Source organism: Lichenostomus cassidix, chromosome W (assembly GCF_008360975.1).
Source record: "Lichenostomus cassidix isolate B80296 chromosome W, HeHo_3.0, whole genome shotgun sequence".
Taxonomy (NCBI): Eukaryota; Metazoa; Chordata; class Aves; order Passeriformes; family Meliphagidae; genus Lichenostomus; species Lichenostomus cassidix.
In genome coordinates, this window is record NC_139510.1 from 10,691,476 (window position 1) to 10,714,220 (window position 22,745).

The window sequence follows — 22,745 nt, forward strand, 5'->3', positions numbered from 1 at the left end:
TTTGTCTTCACACGGATATCCCAAGGGTCTAGAATAGTAGGAAAAAGGGAGTTTAAGAGTCATCCCAAGCCTTTGTATTAACGATGCCTTAAAGAGCCTAGAAATAAAACAACACACTTTTGAGATATTAGTATAGGAGTGTTTAGGTTTGAAAGACAGGTGTCTGCCAAGGAAGGTGGGAACCTCCCTTGGAGTGGAGAATATGACCCCCTTCCCTCTGAATTATTGTAACTTTGAAATCAAGGGGCTTTCAAGCAAAGATATGGGAAAAGAATAACAGTTCATTACTAGTATTTATAACAAGGCAAACAAGCAACAACAATAGGAACAACAAACAAACCAGAAACCCAGTAACAGCCTTCTCTGGGCTGTCACACACCCTCCCCTTTGGTGCAGTTACGGTCACAGCTGGCAGGGGCGCTGTTGGCTCCCGGTCGGGCAGGGCAGGTGCGATGATTCCTCTGCGGCTGCAGGGGGCACTGTGGTGCGAGTTTCGGCCGTCTCTCTCCACCCGGCAATGGCGGGCACAGCTGGCAGGAATGGATGGAGAAGGAGTTTCCTTTATGAACTTGTCACCGAATCTGCGGGAAAATAAGAAAAAACCCTCTAACACTGTATTTGAAGTGATAGAGAATCAGGCATTACTTTATTTGCTGGCCAGGATGTGCTTAGGAAAGTATTCCAAGAAGACATGCCTTCAGAGAATTTTCTCCCGAATTTTATACAGTCAAAACCTCATAGAGATACACTGTTTAAAGTTTCATTGGACCAGAGTTGAGTAACCTCCGATATTCAGGTTTCTTATTGGATCTGAATGTCTTCGCTTCTGATGCTAATTAGGTATTTCATTCTTCAGTTTTTCTTATAATTCCTGTTTCGGATCAGATACCTTCATCCCTGCTGGAGGTGGCATCTGGTAAATGTTTGAGATAACCCCATGACCTGCAGATGTTCGGTGGGTGGCCACAATGTCCTGCAGATCTTCTGTTAATGTTCTTTATCTTTCTGGTTATCTTTGGGGTCACTCCCACTCCGTGGTATGTTAATCCCATCTCCGTAGGGTGATATTATATCTCTTAAAAAAACTAAAGAAAGCTCCTTTTCCCTAGGTAAAGTCAAGTTAAAACTAACTAGAGAGATACAATAAAATTTCTAAAGTTATATTGTTTTCCGACAAACTCACAGGGGGAGCTGATCCTGGTGCCCCCTCTGGATATCAAAATGAGCTATAGCAGGGACCTCGGAGCAGCAAGCTGGAACGGCAGGGCTGGCTCACCCAGTGTAGCAAGCAAGAGATAGCAGGAACTCTGCAGCTGTGGCCAGAGCCACAGTGTGTCCCAGCAGGCACAGGGTATTGGGTTACACTGTAGCTAAAATCCTGGAGCAGAAGAAGAAAAACCGCGGTGTCAGAAACAATATAACTTTAAAAATTTTATTGTATCTCTCTAGCTAGCTTTAATTGACTTTACCTAGGGAAAGGAGCTTTTCTTTAGTTTTTTTAAGAGATATAATATCACCCTACGGAGATGGGATTAACATACCACGGATTGGGAGTAACCCCGAAGATAACCAGAAAGATAAAGACCATTAACAGAACATCTGCAGGACACTGTGGCCACCCACCGAACATCCGCAGGTCATGGGGTTATCTCAGACATTTACCAGACACCATCTCCAGGAGGGGTTTTGACTGTATAAAATTCAGGAGAAAATTCTCTGATGTTATGTGTTCTTGGAATACTTTCCTAGGCACATCCTGGCCAGCAAATAAAGTAATGCCTGATTCTCTATCACTTCAAATACAGTGTTAGAGGGTTTTTTCTTATTTTCCCGCAGATTTCGGTGACAATTTTGGCGACTCCACCGGGACGAGGCTGTTGATCACTCCACGGACTCCGGGAACGTGAATGTCTCCCCAGCGCGCACGGAGATTTCATCCAGGAGACCTCTCGGTCCCCGGAATCCGGTGAGTTCAACACAAGATCCCGTGCTTTTTTTGTTTAAGGTATTACTTTGGGGTAAAATACAAGGGTAATGGTTTAATTAGATACTGAGAAAAATCACTAGTGATGCATGCATGTTTTCTCGGTTTCTTAGTTTGAGTCTAGGCGCCGAATCCCTGTGTTTCAGAGTTAAAGTCTCCGTTGCCTTGGTTACGAGTTCAAGTCTCGGTGTCATCTTCCTGTGTTTCCGAGTTCGAGTCTCGGTTGCATTTGTTCCCAGTTCGAATCTGGGTTGTCTCAGTTCCGAGTTTGAGTCTCGGAGCCCAGTGTTTGAGTTTGAGTCTCACTTGCTTTAGTTCCAAGTTAGAGTCTCGGATTGTGTCGGTTCCGAGTTAGAGTCTCGGTGTCCAGCCGCCGCGCGGTTTCGGGTTCGAGTCCCGAGACCGAGTTAAAACGCAATTGCAGAGTGTTTTGGAGTTCAAGTCTCCTGCCTAGGTTACTGTGAAAAGCTTTTTTGAACAGAGTTTGCTCCGGTGCTTTTGAATTTTTGAATGCGTGTGAGTGCACTGTGTGTATGTAAATTACCTGTTAACTTGTGTGTTTTACCGGTATAAAAACCCACGCGGGGACGCCCGCGAAATATAAATAACTTGCTGAGTGTTGAAACATTCTGAATGATTGTGGAATCGTTGTGTGCTGTTCTCTGCATGTGCTAATAAGTATACCTCTGCGACACCTGTGTGTGTGTAACTGGCATTGTTGGTAGCTACACAATTCGATATGGGTTCAAAGTTATCTTCACCTACTCGGGAAGGAGGTATACCCAGGAGTTCACCCCTGGGTTGTATTTTGCAAAATTGGAAAAAGTTTAAAGGCCCCTCTTTAACCCGTAAACAGTTAATAGAATATTGTAACCGCTGGTGGCCGAGTTATCTATTAGATAAGGAAGAATGGCCTTGTAACGGGTGTTTAGATTCTGAAACAATCCTGCAGCTAATGCTATATTGCCGGAAAAAGGAAAAGTGGAATGAAATACCTTACATAGATTTGTTCTGTGAGCTGAAAAATTACTTAGATTTAAGGAAGAAATGTGGTTTGCTACCTAGGGAAACAAAGCAGTCTGTGATACTGGCTTTAAAGAAGGATAATAAAAGTGAATCTCTGGAATATAGTTGTGTGCAATGTTGTGGTGGGAAGAAGTGTCAGAAGCATGATTCTGTAGAGGAAGAGATTGAATTTTTAGTTTCCCCTCGAAGAAGGGAAAGGGGGGCTGTGGCTAGCCCAGGTCTTTCCCATGAGAATTCTTTTTGTGTTTTATAAATAAAGTTTGGATGTTATTAAAAACAGTGTCCCAAGATCTGGACGGTGCAGGCCTGGCCAATCAGGCCTAGGGGGAGGTTTCTAACTGACCAATCTGGGTGACTTTTGAAAACTCTATATATATGATGAAATCAAAACAATAAAGGTCATTCCTTCTTGCCACTGAGAACTGAGTTCTTTACTCTGTTAGCTGCTCAACAGCGACAGGGGGCATCCGCTGGGGAGCCTCCCGCAGCACGGGATGAAGAGGGAGCGAGTGGGCATGCTGAAGGGGAAGGGACGTTGAGTCCGGTGGCAAGTAGAACCCGAAATGGAATAAGAGACAGGAATGGGGAAAGGAGGGTAATTCAAGCGCCACTCCGGCAAGCTGCCGGGGCAGAAGGACCAGTTACTGTTAAGGTGCCGTTTTCAGTAGCAGATTTAAGATCCTGGAAAGAGCTTGCAGGATCATACAGGGAAGATCCTGAGAAAGTGTCTAAGATTTTCGAGACTATTATTAGAACGCAGGAGCCAGACTGGTTAGACATTCAAGTGGTATTGGATTCTCTGCTAACCCAGGGAGAGAAAGTTATGGTGTTGGCAAAAGCAAGACAAGAAGCAGAGAGACTCCATGCTCAGAATGCTCAGCCAGGAACCTTAGATCAGCATTTCCCACAGACAGATCCGTGGTGGGACCCCAATAACCCAGGGCACAGGGAGCTATTGACTCGGTATCAGAGGTTGATTGCGTTTGGCATAAGGCATGGTATCCCAAAAGCTATAAATATATCAAAGCTGTATCAAATAGTCCAAGGAAAAGATGAACCCCCTTCTGACTTCTATCAGCGACTTTTAGATGTGGCCAGGAAATATACTAATCTGGACCCTGAAAGAGAAGGGGATGCATTGCTGTTAACAACAATATTTGTGGGGCAATCTGCTCCAGACATTAGAGTAAAACTTCAAAAATTGGAAGGGGAAGATTCTAGAAATATAAACAAATTACTGGATATAGCCTGTAAAGTTTACAGCAACAGAGAAGACATTAGAGATGCTAAAATCATAGCAGCTATAAGAGGCCAAAGAGACAGTCCTCATGATGCCTCAGGGGGAGGCAGTCATCCTGAAACCCCAGGGAGGGGCAGTTACCGGGGAATCCCAAAGAGGGGTGGTTCCCAGGGACTCCCAAGGAGAAGCAGCTCCCGTGAAACGCCAGGGAGGGACAGCTTTCGTGGCCTGGGTAAAGATCAGTGTGCAAATTGTAAACAAGTCGGTCACTGGCAGCGCGACTGCCCATTTAAGAATGGACACACCCCTAACGAAACTGTAAGACTTTTAGAGTTAAATGAAGCATGACGGGGACCGGGGAAGTCATCCCCAGCTGACCCCCTGGTTACTCTGACATTGGGGAACGAACAAGTTGATTTTCTAGTAGACACAGGTGCAACTTACTCAGTTCTAAACACTTGCAAAGGGGCTCTTAGCCAAAACACTGTAAATGTCACAGGTGCCACTGGGAAAAGCAAAAACTTGCCATTCTTTCAACCTCTAAAATTTAAAATAGGAAAAATGTGGTTAACTCATCAATTTTTATATATGCCTGAATGCCCAATGCTTTTGCTCGGAAGAGATATTTTAAGTAGGTTAGATGCAAAAATAATATTTAAAAATGGACAAATACAAGTGTGTATTCCCAAAAGTAAAGCTCTGGAAGCCCAGATTTTTATGTTGTTACAGCAAGCAGACACTACAGAGGAGATCCCAGAGGAAGTGAACAAGGCTGTCAATCCATCAATGTGGGCCACTGACATTCCAGGGAGATCAAAAGCAGCAGAACCAGTAAGGATACAACTAAAACCTGATGCAAAACCGGTAAGGCAAAAACAATACCCTTTAAAGTTAGAAGCCAGACAAGGATTAGAAACACTTATTGCAAAATTTCTACAACATGGGCAATTGAGAGAATGTGAATCAGTATACAACACTCCTATCTTACCTGTAAAAAAGCCGCATACTAATGAATATAGACTAGTACAAGACCTCAGAGCCATTAACCAAATAGTGCAAGACATTTACCCAGTGGTATCAAACCCTTACACACTTTTAACCAAAATCAAAGAGTCTGATGAGTGGTTCACTGTGTTAGATCTTAAGGATGCTTTCTTCTGCATACCCCTTGATAATGAAAGTCAACCCTTGTTTGCTTTTGAGTGGGAAAACCCCTCAACAGGTCGTAAAACCCAATTAATTTGGACTTTTCTTCCGCAAGGCTTTAAAAATAGTCCCACTTTGTTTGGTAGCCAACTAGCAAAAGAATTAGAAACATGGAAATTAATGAATGAAGAAATCACTTTGCTGCAGTACGTTGATGATATCCTGATTGCTGCAAAGACTAAAGCAGACTGTGTTGAAATGACTATAAGTTTACTAAACTTTCTGGGACAAGCTGGTTACAGGGTATCCAAGAAGAAGGCCCAAATCGCATAAGAACATGTAACCTATCTGGGATTCACCATCTCCTGGGGTAAGCGAAGTCTTGGGACTGAAAGAAAGGAAGCAATCTGTCAGATTCCAGAGCCAAGGTCTGTACGTGAGTTACGAACCTTCCTAGGGATGGTGGGCTGGTGTCGTTTGTGGATTCCTAATTACGGGCTGTGTTGGTTTGAAAACAAACCAGTGGGAGATCACAAGTCCAGATTGAAATTAAAAATAAGTGAAATAATACAAAGAAAAGTGCTGACAAAGTCAGATACAACCTAACACCCTGTTAGGGTGGTGGTAGCAGGCCAACTGAAGTAGTCCAGTTGAAGCGGTGATCCTGTGAAGGTCTAGTCTCCAGCTGAAGGTCCAGTGGTAGCTCTTGTCCTCTGGGAACCCAGTAGACAGGGCTCGCTCAGGCATTTCCAAGGCCAGGTTATATCCAGGTGGGAACACCTGGCTCCTCCCTCCTGGGCAGAGCATCCCACAATGGGATGAGATAAATCCATGAGTCACACGGTGGGTCCCTGATGGCCCATTGCCTGTCATCCGGAGTGGGTCATTAGCAGGTGATAGCAGCTAACGGCCCACAGCTGGTGGTAATAGAATACTTAAATACATCTATATTGCAACCTAGGACATTATCCACCCCTTATTCTATTACCATCTACACAGTTCTCACTTAAGATAAGGTCTCCTTGTGGTACACAACGGGTTTCCCCATCTGCCTGCATCACCCACCAAGTATAACCAGGTCCTTGGGCAAAAACAACCCCACGGATGGGCTTGCCTTTGCCTGAGGCAGGACTAATCCAAACAGTCTTTCCTAAAAAACCTCTTATGTGTACCACAGGGACTTTATCTCCATCCACTGTGTGCAAAGGTTTGGACTGGGCAGGACTGTGGCTAGCACAGTTTTTCCCATGAGAAGTTTTCTTGTGTTTTGTAAATAAAGATAAAGTTTGGATGTTTTGGAACAGTGTCCCAGAACTTGGGCAGTGCAGGCCTGGCCAATCAGGCCTGGGGGAAGGCTTCTGACTGACCAATCTGGGTGACTTTTGAGAACTCTATAAATGTGATGAAATCAAAACAATAAAGGTCATTCCTTCTTGCCACTGAGAACCGATGCATTCATTACTCTGCTAGCTGCTCAACAGCGACATCTGGTGACCCCGACGTGTACTGCGTTCAATTGCAGGTACGCGGCAGTCTTGCCCCCGGGCCCGACCCCCACCCCGCCTGCCCTGAGGCATGGCTGATTCTGATGCGGACATGGACCCCCCCATTCCTGCCGATGGGCTCTTGCGGGCCTTTTTGGAGGTCTCTGAGGATGACCCTGCGTCCGATCAGTCGCCGCGGGTCGCTCGGGCCTTGTTGGACTGGGTCGCGGGCCATGTGTCCCGGGCCGTTTGGGATGTGGCGCTGGACTGTGATTTTTGGTTTGTGGTCAGCCGCGCTTTGGTCATGGAGTGGATGCGGGGTGATCGATCTACGGTCCGCTTTCATGAGGTTTGGAGAGACATTTGGGACGCGTTGGAAGGGCAGGCGTTCTATGACTCGCAGCTCTCGGCTTGCGCGGGCGTGGAGCCCCTGCTCTCGGCCGTGGGGCGGTGTGTGAAGGACGCGCCGACCCAGACGGATTCTGACGTCCCGTCCCTGGTGGCGGATGCGGCCGCGAGGCCTCAGTTTGTTTCTCCAGCTGATCTACCGAAGCGCACTTATGTCCACCCGACGGAGCAGCTGGCCGGGTTCCGGGGGGATGGTGGATCGCGGGCCGGCTCTGACACGGCCGCCGCGCAGGTCCCCCCGCCTCTGCCGCCGCGATGTGCGCAGCCTCAGAAACCCCCCCCTCCCCTGCGGAATGGCGCCGGGCTGCCCCTCCCCCATGGGCAGCCGGGATGTGCGGCGGGGGCTGGTAGGGTGGGGGTGGGGAGTGCTGCGGAGGACCGGGAGTCCTGGCTGCTCGCTTTGGCTGCGGGCCAGCCGCTTGCGGCTGCGGAGGTTCCGGCTCCGGATTTGCCGGTGGTTTCGGCCGGCGCGGGGGTTTCCGCGCGGGCGGCGGCCGGCTCGGGAGAGGCCGGCGTTTTGCCGAGCCCGCCCGGCGCGCCGGCGGCGCAGCCCCGGGCCGCGGTGGCCGCGGGTGCGGCCGGTCCCGTGGCGTCGGGGTCGTGTGAGCAGGCGCCGGCTCAGCCGCCGGCTGCGGCCGGGGCCCGGCAGTCGGGGTCACTCCCCGGGGCGGTCGTGGGGCCGGAGGGGGAGCCGCCGGCGAGCGGTGCTTCCGCCGCGGGGGCTTTGATTGGCGTTCCCGCGGGTGCGGGGCCGGCCCGGCTTCCCTGCGGCTCGGCGGACGTGGCGTCCGTGCCGGGCACGATGGTTTTTCCTCCGCTTTCGTTTTTCCATGATTTGCTGGCCAAGGTGGCTGAGATTCGGCAGCGGATGGAGGTCTGTTCGTGCAGGCCCCACGGTCCGTGTGGGGCTGCCCAGGGAGTCCGTCCCCCGGGTTTCCGAGTGGGGTCTGGACTTCCTGGCGGCCCGACGGCCGGCTTGGTGCCGGCGGCAAGGGGCTGCTTTGGCCCCGGGCGGGTGCCGGTTCCCCTGTCGGGTTCTGTGGCAAGTGAGGCCCTGGCGCAGCGTGCCGGCGCTGTGCCGGCGGGCGTGGCCGGAGCGCCCGGCGGCGCGCCGGTGGCGCCGCCGTCTCACTGCCCCTCCCCCGTCCCGGTCACCGTGCAGTTTCTTGGCGGGGACGCTGCCTCCGGCCGCTCGCCGTCCTTTGTGATGGGGAGTGCTGATTGCAAGCCCTGCTCCGACGACTCGGACGATGATGAGGAGAGTTTTCTTCCTCCTGGGCGGAGGCTCGCGCGGGCGACGAGAAAGAAAGGGCATTGGGCTCTGTCGAACCCCTGGAGACGCCGTAACGGCATGGGGGTTTTTCGCCCGCGCGACCCCCTGCAGTTCTGGGAATCGGTGAAGCAGGGTGCACTGGAGGCTGGGGACTGGGAACTTCTAGAGAAGATTGGATTACCCAAACAGAAGGAGGGGTGCGAATCTGCTGTGGCAGGTTCGGGTGGTGATGGCTTCCCTCAGGGGGACGCTCAGGCTTTTCCAGTGTATGTGCCCGGCCCAGATGCTATGGACACAAGGAACAGCCATTCCACCATCGCCTGGTGCGTGACAAATGACCTGGCGACCAAGGTCGCGACATTCGGGGTGTCTTCTCCGGCAGTGATGCAAGTTCTTAGAATGATAAATAGTGATTTGCTTGCTCCATTTGATATTATGTATCTGGCTCAGGTGCTGTTTCACCCCGTACAATACAGTGCCTTTGAGGACAATTGGAAAGCGCTGGTCGAGGATCAGCTGCGGAAAAATGTGTCTTTGCCTGCCGAGGACCCTAGGCGCATGGTTGGGGTTGATGTCCTCATGGGTAAGGGACCTTTCTCCAACCCCAACGTTCAAGCTGCCTGGGATCCTCGGATCCTGGAGCAAGCCCAACAGCTCGGTATGGGAGCCATTTTGAAAACAATTGAGGTAGTTGCCCCACAAACACGGTATACACAGATATGGCAGGGGCAATCTGAACTTTACATGTCATTTCTTGAGAAGCTGGCAGCAGCCTTGGAAAAGCAGGTTGATGATCCGTCCACGAGACAGATCTTGATGAAACACTTAGCAAGGGACAATGCCAATGACGAATGTAGAAGGATCATCAATGCCCTACCGGGGGATCCTTCTGTGCAGGACATGATGCGAGCTTGTGCCAGGGTGCAGTCCGAAAATCAGGGAAAAGTTGCCTTGGCTGCATTTTTGTCCTCAGATCAGGGACCCGCTGATCAGGATAAAAAACAGCCCAAATCTGGGAACAAACGGAAACGGGTCAAATCTAAACAGAAAGATAATTCCGGGAAGAAGGGAAATTCAGGGACCGAGACTCCTCAGTGCAAGAGGTGTGGTAGGCCAGGTCACACTTCAGACTACTGCAGGTCACAGTACCATGTAGATGGTCGACCCCTGTCGGGAAACGTGATGAGGGGTGCAAAGAGGGGGATTTGCCCCCCATCACAGCAGTTCCCCCAGAACAAGGTGATGGCCCAGGCTTACCCGGTCAATGTGGAGGAGGCACCAAAGGCTCAGCCCGAGTCAACGCCTACACCGCAGCAACAGTCGTCTTAGACTCTGACGATGCCCACAGGGTTCCCTTGGAGGTGGATGGTTCCCTGGATCAGGGAACCAGTGCACTGCTTATGGCAGGGCCTGAGGCCACTAGCCAAGGAATCCTGGTTCTTCCAGAGTTCATAGATTCTGGTTTCAAGGGCCAAATTCATGCTACGGTTTCCACTCCTGATCCTCCTGTCACCATTCCTGCGCACACTTGTCTTGCTCACTTGTTGCCTTGTGAGTCTCCTGTTTCCAGGGTAGACCAGCAAGTTGGCGGAGGTGACGGCACTGAACTGCCAGGACTTCCGCAGGTCTACTGGGCTGCATCTATCTCCAATGAGTCGCCACAGATGACATGTACCCTCATCATGCCGAAAGCACGTCCACATCGAGTTCGAGTCCGAGGTTTGATCGATACAGGTGCTGATGCAACGATCCTTTCCGCCGCTTCGTGGCCTCCTACGTGGCCTTTGTGCCCGGTGGGACTGAATATCGCGGGGTTGGGGGAAACAACACAGAGTCGATTGAGTAAGCGACCTGTGTTGGTGAAGGATCCAGAGGGACACACGGCCTCCATTCGGCCTTATGTCACTCCAGCTCCAGTGAACCTCTGGGGACGGGACGTGTTGGCAGCTTGGGGGGTGCGGATCACGACAAATTTTTTATAGGGGTCACTGTGTGCAAGGGCGCACCATATTCCACGCTGTCTTTACGATGGCTGACAAAAACACCAATATGGGAACCACAGTGGCCCTTGCCGAAAGACAAATTAGTCGCCCTTTGTCAGCTGGTTCAGGAGCAACTGAAACAGGGACACATAGAACCTTCTACCAGTCCCTGGAACACCCCAGTTTTTGTGATTAAGAAAAAATCGGGGAAATGGAGACTGTTGCAAGATCTCCGGAAAGTCAATGCAGTGATGGAAAGTATGGGGAGTTTACAGCCTGGCATGCCTTCACCCACGATGATTCCCACGGAGTGGGAAATTTTGATCGTTGATTTGAAGGATTGCTTATTTACAATCCCTTTGCACCCCAATGACAGACCAAAGTTTGCCTTTACCGTGCCTGCAATTAACAATGCTGAGCCTGTAAAGCGGTTTCAATGGAAAGTGTTACCTCAGGGCATGAAAAATAGCCCGACCATCTATCAATGGTATGTCGCGCAGGCCTTGTCCGGAATCCGTGAGCAGTTTCCTGAGGCACTCTGCTACCATTATATGGATGATATCCTGGTGGCAGCAGCCACCCAGGATGAGTTGCGGAGGTTACAGCCTCGACTGCTCGATGCCTTGCATTCCTATGGGTTGCAAGTTGCTCCGGAAAAGGTTCAACAACAGCTTCCTTGGAAATATTTGGGAGTCAAAATTTTGGATCGAACCATACAGCATCAAGAGGTGCAGTTCTCAGACACTATTAAGACTTTGAATGATGCCCAAAAATTGCTAGGCATCATCAACGGGTTACGCCCATATTTGGGACTGACCAACGCACAACTTTCCCCACTCTTTAATATTTTAAAGGGGGACTCTGACCTAAACTCACCTCGACAATTGACTCCCGAGGCGCGACGAGTGCTGAACGAAGTGCAGCAAGCTGTTTCCGCTCATCAGGTTTATCGAGTGGATCCCTCTACTGATATCACTGTTTTCATTACTGCTCCAGACCTCCAACCTACGGGTATCATTGGCCAGTGGAACAAACAATGGGATGATCCTTTGCACATCCTGGAATCGGTCGTTTTGCCCCATCAGCCAAAAAAGACAGCACCCACATTGTTCGAATTGATAGCCTGCCTGATAATTAAATGCCGATATCGGTGTTTACAATTGATGGCGGCTGATCCCGCAACGATTGTTGTCCCAGTACCACGGGACAATTTCGAATGGAGTCTTGCTAATAGCGCTCCTTTGCAAAGTGCACTGCAAAATTTCTCAGGGCAGATTGCTTATCATCTGCCCAGTCACAAATTGCTGCAGTTGGCAAATTCGGTCAATCTCATGTTGTGGCCAAAGAACAGCCGGGTGCCGGTCCATGGACCCACCGTCTTTACGGACGGTTCTGGGAGAACAGGAAAGGCCATTGTTACCTGGAAGGAAGGATCTGAGTGGCAGGTGCTGAAAGGCCACGAGACAGGCTCTGCTCAATTGGTTGAATTGAAGGCAGTTGCCATGGCTTTTCAGCGGTTCTCTCAGGTGCCTTTGAATTTGGTCACCGACTCTGCTTATGTAGCAGACATAACCAAACGTTTGGATTGTTCACTTCTAAAAGAAGTCAATAACGCGACTCTGTTTTCGCTATTGCGAACCCTGTGGAAGGCGATTCAGGCTCGAGTGCATCCATATTATATTCTGCACATTCGAAGCCACACCAATTTACCAGGCTTTTTAACAGAAGGCAATGCCAGGGCTGACCTGTTAGCCAACCCTGCATGGGTGGCACCTCAGCCTGACAAAATTGCACAAGCCAAGGCATCGCACAATTTCTTTCATCAGAGTGCACATACCCTGCAGAAGCAGTTTCAATTGACGCCAACTGAGGCTCGTGACATTGTCAGTGCTTGTGCTGACTGCCACGGACTCGCTGCTCCTCTGCCATCGGGGGTGAACCCCAGAGGTCTAAAGGCCTTGCAGCTGTGGCAGACGGATGTGACACACATTCCAGAATTTGGCCGAGTCAAGTATGTGCATGTGTCTATTGACACTTTCTCCTCAGCTATGTGGGCGACTGCCCATACTGGAGAGAAAAGTCGTGATGCCATTGCCCATTGGAAATTAGCCTTCTCAGTCCTGGGGGTGCCAGCCACTGTGAAAACCGACAATGGTCCTGCCTACGCCTCACAGAAGACGCGGCAGTTTTTGCACCTATGGGGTGTAGACCATACGTTCGGTATTCCGCATTCTCCTACTGGCCAAGCCATTGTGGAACGCGCTCATGGTACTCTGAAGCGTGTCTTGGAAAGGCAAAAAGGGGGAATGCATGGGGAAACACCACAGAGTCGATTGGAGAAAGCTTTGTACACAATCAATCATCTTACGGTGCCACCAAACTCGAATAATCCTGTGATTTTGAACCATTTTCTCTCATTGCAGTCATCAGGCGAGTTGTGTTTGCCCCGGGCGAAGGTATGGGTACGGAACCTACTTACTAACACCTGGGAAGGCCCTCATGAGCTTATTGCTTGGGGTCGAGGGTATGCTTGCGTCTCCACAGATATTGGGGTACGATGGCTGCCTGCAAAATGTGTCCGCCCTGATCTGCGGCTCCCGAGACAGAACCAGCAACCTCAAAATAACAGCCAGAATGCCGGACACCAACCGAGTGATCCTGCTGATGATGACCAAGAAGCCGGTCCATCCACAAGCAGAGACTGAAACTCATTCATGGAGTCAGAAAGCAAGGACTTTGAAAGCATGTTTTGTTGAATTACAGATTTATATGTAGATTTAGTTTTATATATACTTTTATCTAGGGTATTGCATGGGGCCTCTTTGACCATCTTAATCAGCATCTGGTTCGGGTTCTGTTCGGTGGCTGGCCACCTCCGGACAGACCCCTTGAGTTTCAACCAGGCTCTGTTTGGTAACTGGCCATTACCAAACAGATCCTTCATGCTGATCCACTGGGGCTCACAAGCAATGCCTTCTGTTCTTAAACAAAAAGGGGGAGCTGTGGCTAGCACAGTTTTTCCCATGAGAAGTTTTCTTGTGTTTTGTAAATAAAGATAAAGTTTGGATGTTTTGGAACAGTGTCCCAGAACTTGGGCAGTGCAGGCCTGGCCAATCAGGCCTGGGGGAAGGCTTCTGACTGACCAATCTGGGTGACTTTTGAGAACTCTATAAATGTGATGAAATCAAAACAATAAAGGTCATTCCTTCTTGCCACTGAGAACCGATGCATTCATTACTCTGCTAGCTGCTCAACAGCGACACAGGACCGGCTCGATTGATAGAACCTCTTGTGTTAACCATCCAGGTGGCCTTTGCTAAGTTCAGTTCCCAATTTTTGAAGGTTCCCCCGCCAAGTGCCTTCAAAGTTGTCTTAAGTAGTCCGTTGCACCGTTCAACTTTCCCGGCAGCTGGTGCATGATAGGGGATATGGTATATCCATTCAATTCCGTGTTCTCTAGCCCAGGTGCTTATGAGGCCGTTCTTGAAATGGGTTCCATTGTCAGACTCGATTCTCTCAGGGGTACCATGTCTCCACAGGACTTGCTTTTCCAGACCCAAGATGGTGTTCCGGGCAGTAGCATGAGGCACAGGGTAGGTCTCTAACCATCCCGTGGTTGCTTCCACCATGGTCAACACATAGCGCTTTCCTTGGCGGGTTTGGGGAAGGGTGATGTAGTCAACTTGCCATACTTCCCCATACCTATACCTTGACCATCGTCCCCCATACCACAGAGGCTTCACCCGCTTGGCCTGTTTGATTGCGGCACAAGTCTCACAGCTGTGGATGACCTGTGAGATGTTGTCCATGGTCAAGTCCACCCCTCGGTCACGAGCCCACCTGTATGTCGCATCTCTCCCTTGATGACCAGAGGCATCATGGGCCCAACGAGCTAGAAATAATTCTCCTTTGTGCTGCCAGTCCAGATCCACCTGTGACACTTTCACCTTGGCAGCTCGGTCCACCTGCTCGTTGTTACGATGCTCTTCATTAGCCCGACTCTTAGGTACATGTGCATCCACATGTCGAACTTTCACGGTCAGCTTTTCTGCCCGGGTGGCGATGTCCTGCCAAATCTCAGCAGCCCAGATGGGTTTTCCTCTGCGCTGCCAGTTAGCTTTCCTCCAGCGATCTAACCATCCCCACAGTGCATTGGCCACCATCCAAGAGTCGGTGTAGAGATAAAGCCTTGGCCATTTCTCTCGTTCGGCAACATCCAAAGCCAGTTGGATGGCTTTAAGCTCTGCGACCTGACTCGATCCACCTTGTCCCTCGGTTGCCTGTACAGCTTGTCGTGTGGGGCTCCATACTGCAGCTTTCCATTTCCGATCTGCGCCTACAATTCGGCAGGACCCATCGGTGAAGAGGGCATAGCGTCTTTCACTCTCCGGCAGCTCGTTATACGGGGGTGCTTCCTCGGCACGTGCTACTTGCTCCTCTGCTTCTTCTGAAGATAATTTAAAAGTCTCACCTTCAGGCCAGTTTGTTATAATTTCCAGAATCCCAGGGCGATTCGGGTTTCCAATACGGGCGCGCTGCGTGATGAGGGCAATCCATTTGCTCCACGTGGCATCAGTGGCATGGTGGGTAGAGGGAACCCTTCCCTTGAACATCCACTCCAGCACTGGCAGTCGGGGTGCAAGGAGTTGTGTTTCTGTGCCGATCGCCTCTGAGGTGGCTTGGACTCCTTCGTAAGCTGCCAAGATTTCTTTCTCGGTGGGAGTGTAGTTGACTTCAGACCCTCTGTAACTTTGACTCCAGAATCCCAGTGGTCGACCTCGGGTCTCACCAGGCACCTTCTGCCAAAGGCTCCAGGACAGACCATGGCTCCCGGCTGCAGAGTAAAGCACATTCTTTGCCTCTGGTCCTGTCCTGACTGGGCCAAGTGCTACCGCATGAGCGATCTCCTGTTTGATCTGGGTGAAGGCTTGCTGCTGTTCAGGGCCCCAGTGGAAATCGTTCTTCTTGCAGGTTATGAGGTAGAGAAGACTCACGATCTGGCTATTCTCAGGGATGTGCATTCTCCAAAAGCCTATGGCGCCTAGGAAAGCTTGCGTCTCCTTCTTGTTGGTTGGTGGAGACATCGCGGTGATCTTATTGATGACCTCAGAAGGAATCTGATGCCGTCCGTCTTGCCACTTTACTCCCAGGAACTGGATCTCTTGGGCAGGTCCCTTGACTTTACTCTTCTTGATGTCAAAACCGGCTTCCAGGAGAATTCTGATGATTTTCTCTCCTTTCTCAAATACTTCCGTTGCTGTGTCCCCCCACACAATGATGTCATCAATATACTGCAGATGTTCTGGAGCCTCACCCTTTTCCAGTGCAGCCTGGATCAGTCCATGGCAGATGGTGGGACTGTGCTTCCACCCCTGGGGCAGTCGGTTACACGTGTACTGCACACCTCTCCAGGTGAAAGCAAACTGAGGCCTGCACTCTGCTGCCAGAGGAATGGAGAAAAACGCATTGGCAATATCGATGGTCGCATACCACTTTGCTGCCTTGGATTCCAGCTTGTACTGAAGTTCCAACATGTCCGGCACAGCAGCACTCAGTGGTGGTGTGACTTCATTCAGGCCATGGTAATCCACTGTCAGTCTCCATTCTTCACTGGACTTACGCACCGGCCATATGGGGCTGTTAAAGGGTGAGTGAGCCTTGCTGACCACCCCTTGGCTCTCCAGTTCCCGAATCATCTTATGGATGGGGGCCACAGAGTCTCTGTCTGTGCGGTATTGCCGGCGGGGCACTGTTGCTGTAGCGATTGGTACACGCTGTTCTTCAATTCTCAGTAGTCCTACAGCAGATGGGTCATCTGAGAGACCAGGCAGGGTATTCAGTTGTCTTATGTCTTCCGTCTCTACGGCTGCTATCCCAAAAGCCCACCGATGTCCCTTTGGGTCTTTGAAATATCCACTCCTGAGATAGTCTATGCCAAGGATACATGGGGTGTCTGGACCAGTCACAATGGGGTGTTTCTGCCACTCATTCCAAGTTAAACTCACTTCAGCTTCCAGTACAGTCAGCTGCTGGGATCCTCCTGTCACCCCAGAAATAGAAATGGATTCAGTCCCCACATACCTGGATGGCATCAGGGTGCACTGAGCGCCGGTATCAACCAAAGCCGTGTATCTTTGTGGGTCAGACGTGCCAGGCCATCGGATCCACACAGTCCAATAGATCCGGTTATCCCTTTCCTCTACCTGGCTAGAGGCAGGGTTCCTCTAATCCTGTTTTTGGTGCATGATGCTCTTCTCCTGTAAATGTGTTCCTGAGGTCCCTTCAAGAGGATCAGTCATATTATCATTTCCGTTCTGTCTGGGGTTCTGTCCACAAGAGACTGGGGCAGTGTTGTACCTAGATGAGCCTCCTGAAGTGGATGTTTCTGTTTTCAATTCACGTACCCGGGCTGCTAAGGAGGAGGTGGATTTCCTATCCCACTTTCTCATGTCTTCCCCATGCTCCTGCAGGAAAAACCAGAGGTCACGTCGTGGAGTTTGTCTTCTTTCCTTGGCTGGGGGACGTCTGCTCCTGATGGCAGAGACTCGGGTTGGTTTCGGTGTGGCATGGAAAAATCCTTCTTTGAGCTCTTTCCTTAGTTTCTGATTCTCTTCAATCAAGCTCCGGACTTGCTCGGCCAGGATTGTTTCCACCGATGAGACCTGGGTGCGTAGTGGAGCGGTGACAGTGTCCTCGTAAATTCTCAGTTTGTTTGCTAACACGCCCACCTGGTCTTCGCCTTCCCTCCACTGCAGTGTTGCCAGGTAACGAGGGTATATCTCTGGTCCGAGCCGCGCGAATCTTAGCCACATTTGTGAAGTGCACTGGACATTATCTGGGCTCTTGGGGAATCTCTCGTTGTCTGAGAAAATGATCTCTAGTACGGCCAATTCCCTCAGGCATCGGATACCTTGTTCTATTGTGTTCCATTTTCTTTGGTGCATCTGGAGGTCTTCTTTGCAGAGGTATCTGTCCCGTACACTCAGCAGCAATCGCCGCCAGAGGCTGAGAGTTTCCTGGGTTCTCCCAATCCCCTGGTCAATAACCACATCCTGGGACAGGGATCCCAGTTGCCTGGCCTCACTTCCGTCCAGAATGGTGTCGTTAGCTGCAGCGTCCCAGATACGGAGCAGCCAGGTCAGGATGGACTCGTTTGCCTGCCGGGTGAATTCCCTCCGTAGGTCACGCAGCCCCCCCAGGGATAGAGAGCGAGTGATGATCTCCGGCTCTGCCTCTTCTGTTTGGTGAGATGGTCCTGCCGCATCCTCATCAGTCGCTATGCGGACTGATTTGCTCTTGGATTTCTTTTTCTGGACGGGGGCAACTGCTACGGGCTTCGGCTGTTCTGATTTGCTTTGTTTCTCCTCCTCAAGAAGACAAAATAATGTTCTGATCTTCAGCATGAGGTACACGGTGCTGGTCAAAGAGAACAGAACTGACAAAAACATTATGCCATCCCTAGCATCCAGAGAGAACTCAATATTGTCAAAAATGACTGTGCCTGACCTGAAAGGCTGGAAGAAACTGGTCTCTCCTCCTAACCCCAGAGGGTGGGTGCAATTGCTGAGGAGGTCCCAGACGTAGTGGCTCAGATTAGGCCAGGCAGATAAAATTGAGTATACGTTCCGAATGGTATTCATTGCCTCACAGGTTACCACGCAATAGGCATAATAAACCAATAGAGCAATTTTCATGCCATTCCCTGGTCGCAACAGAACCAACACGACAGGCAGATAGTTTCCCATTTGAGGAAAAATATAGAGAGCAAGATACAGCACCCATATAGATCAGCTGAGCATCATGGTGATAGGATTTCTGAGTTTCCCCAGGTCGAGCCTCACATTGAGCGCCAAAATATGTGTTGGTTTGAAAACAAACCAGTGGGAGATCACAAGTCCAGATTGAAATTAAAAATAAGTGAAATAATACAAGGAAAATCACTGACAAATTCAGATACAACCTAACACCCTGTTAGGGTGGTGGTAGCAGGCCAACTGAAGTAGTCCAGTTGAAGCGGTGATCCTGTGAAGGTCTAGTCTCCAGCTGAAGGTCCAGTGGTAGCTCTTGTCCTCTGGGAACCCAGTAGACAGGGCTCGCTCAGGCATTTCCAAGGCCAGGTTATATCCAGGTGGGAACACCTGGCTCCTCCCTCCTGGGCAGAGCATCCCACAATGGGATGAGATAAGTCCATGAGTCACACGGTGGGTCCCTGATGGCCCATTGCCTGTCATCCGGGGTGGGTCATTAGCAGGTGATAGCAGCTAACGGCCTACAGCTGGTGGTAATAGAATACTTAACTACATGTACATTGCAACCTAGGACACGGGCTTCTGGTAAAGCCCTTGTATGACACCCTGAAAAACTCAGAAGAAATACTAGAATGGACTCCAGAATGTCAAACAGCTTTCAGAGACTTAAGAAGAGCCCTGATGTCTGCCCCTGCATTAGGATTGCCTGACCTGACCAAACCCTTTGAACTGTTTGTGCATGAATGTTTGCACCTTGCTTTAGGAGTGTTGGTTCAGAGGTTGGGCACAAGCAAAAGGGCTGGAGGATATTTTTCTAAACAGCTAGACAATGTGAGCAAGGGGTGGCCCAGCTGTCTTCGAGCTGTGGCAGCAACAGTCCTTCTGATACAAGAAGCTCGGAAACTGACCATGGGCCAGAAAATTAGTCTATGTTCCACACATGGTCATATCCGTCCTGGAACAAAAGGGGGGCCACTGGTTATCCCCTAGCTGAATGCTTAAATATCAAGTCGTTCTATTGGAACAAGATGATGTGGAGTTAAAAACTACAGCTGCCCTTAACCCAGCTATGTTCCTTGAAGGTGCACCAGATTACGAAGGGGCCATACAACATGACTGTCTTCTAACTATTGAACAAGTTTATTCCAGCAGAGAAGATTTGAAGGACACTCCACTGGAAAATCCAGATTGGGAACTCTTCACAGATGGTAGCAGCTTTGTGCGGGAAGGAAAACGAAAATCCGGGTATGCTGTAGTAACCCAGACTGAGGTAATTGAAGCCAACCCATTACCTGTTAACACCTCTGCACAAAAGGCTGAACTCATTGCACTGCAGCGAGCCTTAGAATTGTCTAAAGGTAAGAAGGTCAACATATGGACTGATTCTAAATATGCATTTGGAGTGGTACATGCTCATGGAGCTATCTGGAAAGAACGAGGGCTCCTCTCAGCACAAGGATCTCCTATTAAGTATGGAGATATTATTAAACAACTTCTGGATAGTGTTCAGCTACCAATCCAAGTCGCTGTTATGCACTGTAAAGCTCATCAATTTGGAAATACACCAACTAATGCTGGATACAGATTGGCAGATAAAACTGCTAAAGAGGTGGCAGAGAAAAGCATCCTTATAGTTGTTCCATCAAAATACATGAACCTTCCACAAGTAGCCCCAGAATACCAAACCCATGATAAAATGTTAGCTGAACACCTAAAAGCCCACCTAAACTCTGAGGGGTGGTGGGTGACATCACAAAAACAAGTTATAGTACCTCAAGCAGTAATGAGACAAATAGCTGAAGACAAGCATAAGGAAACACATTGGGGGGCAGAAGCTATTATTGATAGCTTAAAGCCACAAGTAGTCAGTGTAAGAATGACTGGAATCATTAAAAGTATTGTTGGGAAATGTAAAATATGCTTGCAGAACAATCCTCAGTCCTACAAAAGACCTTCTCCTGGAACCACAAAAAGAGGAAATTGTCCAGGTGACTATTGGCAAATTGATTTCTCTGAATTACCTCAGCAAGAGGGATTTCGATACCTGCTAGTTTTGGTTGATACATTTTCTGGATGGCCTGAAGCTTTTCCCTGTCCCACCAACAAATCTAGAGAGGTTACTAAAATATTGTTAAAGGAAATAGTACCTCGGTTCGGAGCCCCCTTAGGAATGTGCTCTGATAGGGGACCCCATTTCATCGCAGATATTGTGCAAAACCTGTCCAAAACTTTAGGAATCAAATGGGATTTGTATACTCCTTGGAGACCACAATCCAGTGGCAGAGTTGAAAGAATGAATCAAAGTCTAAAAAGACAAATGAGTAAAATCTGTCAGGAAACCTCGCTTAAGTGGCCACAGGCTCTGCTTTTGGCTTTACTTAGAATCAGAATTCAGCCAAGTTCCAAAGAAAAGGTAAGCCCATTTGAAATCCTGTATGGAAGACCTTACCAAACCGTGATGGTTCCTGGGGTAAATCATGTAATGGGTGATCATCATTTGAAAGAGTATGTAATTTCTTTGGGAAAAACACTTTCATCGCTGCATAAGTTTGTCGTTTCAGCCTCACTAGTTCCATTGGATATTCAAGTGCACCCTCATCAGCCAGGAGAGTGGGTTTACATCCGGTCGTGAAGAACCCCTTCAGCCCAAGTGGAAAGGACCCTATCAAGTTCTATTAACTACTCATACAGCAGTAAAAACAACAGGTGGAGACTCCTGGATCCATTACTCGCGAATCAAACCAGCCCCAGACCCAGAAGAAACACTCTGGACAATGCGACAAACAACTAATCCATTGCAGATAAAGCTGCAAAGAAATCAGAGACGCTAAGATGGGAAATACTAAATGGTTTCTTTTATATTTTCAGAATAATTTTGTCTGGCTAATTTTGTCTGGAATAGTCAACCATCCCAGCAAGGGCCTGAGACTGACAAACCTAGGCTCAAATCCCAGATGGGTAAGTGAGCGAACAAAGGAAGGTAGTGATATGTATTTTTCCTCTAACATGACACACATTGAAATTTTATTGTATCTCTCTAGCTAGCTTTAATTGACTTTACCTGGGGAAAGGAGCTTTTCTTTAGTTTTTTTAAGAGATATAATATCACCCTACGGAGATGGGATTAACATACCACGGATTGGGAGTAACCCCGAAGATAACCAGAAAGATAAAGACCATAAAGACCATCTGCAGGACACTGTGGCCACCCACCGAACATCCGCAGGTCATGGGGTTATCTCAGACATTCACCAGACACCATCTCCAGGAGGGGTTTTGACTGTATAAAATTCGGGAGAAAATTCTCTGATGTTATGTGTTCTTGGAATACTTTCCTAGGCACATCCTGGCCAGCAAATAAAGTAATGCCTGATTCTCTATCACTTCAAATACAGTGTTAGAGGGTTTTTTCTTATTTTCCCGCAGATTTCGGTGACAGCGGGGGGTTGAGCAGGGAATCTCTCCCCTGGAGAGCTCACCAAAGATGGCTAGTCCCTGGGTCAGGCTGTGAAGAGGCGGGGCTGCTCCCAGCAGGGGACTGGGTACCCCGGTCCTGGGTCCTGGCGCGGCATGCACTGGCCCTGGCCTCCCAAAACAGCAGAGAGGCAGAGAAAATGAGCCAGTAAACCCAGTCACAGTGCCGAAGGAAAAAGAAAAAAAAACCCAGGCAAACTCACGTGCAACAATACCTCTGCTCACAGAGACCTGTGCTGCCACGCTGCCCAAATCCCCGTGTGGCTGGAAAAGGGGCGGAGCTCCCCTTCTCTCCCCCCTAACTCTCGCAGGAAATCCTGGGATGGCTACCAGCTATCGCGAGATTTTGGAGCCGGGGGGGAGAGTGGCGAAGGGTGGGTAGTGACCATCCCAGGCACAAAAGGAAAAAAACCCAAAGATGGGATGGCATAAAAAGATATCCCCAAGACAAGGAGGTAATATAAAAGCTGGTCTTTATTGGAGGCCTCCAGGGGCAAATATGGAAAAATGTCCACAAAAGCCCACCCCCCCCACGGTGTGAATACAGTTTTATAAGTTTAGCAAATGAGCATAATTGACAAGAATTCTCAATTAGAAGCACAGGTGATGAGGTAATTCCCCCTTCTGGTTCAACGCTTTTCTGGAGCCCCCTCCCCCCCTTGGTACTAGCTGTATTTTGTTTATCAAAATGTGTCTCGAAGAGCTGTTTTCAACCTTTGTAGCCAGGGAGAACCAAGATAGGATAGGGGCCCTTGGAATGTGTTTTATATTTCTGCCTAGGGAAAAGGGTATGGAAAACTAGTGGGAAAACTAGCCATTAATACAATTATAGGCTACAAATATATGTGTAAAGAATACAGAGAATACATAAAAGAAAAAAAAGGCAAAAATCAATCCAGCATCATTGAGACCCTAATATGTGCAGTGCTTTAAATTAAAATGCTCTTGTTCTTGTCTCTGGCGTGGCATTCTTCTGGTGC

The 22,745-nt window shown here is 49.3% G+C and overlaps 1 long non-coding RNA gene across 2 annotated transcripts; it reads right to left on the reverse strand.

Annotated features, from left to right (window-relative positions):
* Window positions 1-264: 264 nt before the first annotated feature.
* On the reverse strand, window positions 265-22,115 carry LOC146425489 (uncharacterized). Of its 2 annotated transcripts, XR_014846554.1 has the most exons (3): window positions 21,969-22,115; window positions 21,771-21,872; window positions 265-530 (listed from the first exon to the last, which is right to left on the reverse strand). It is a non-coding gene; the product is annotated as an uncharacterized LOC146425489 (long non-coding RNA). The 2 variants fall into 2 exon arrangements; XR_014846553.1 differs by having other exon boundaries at window positions 21,771-22,115.
* Window positions 22,116-22,745: the final 630 nt, after the last annotated feature.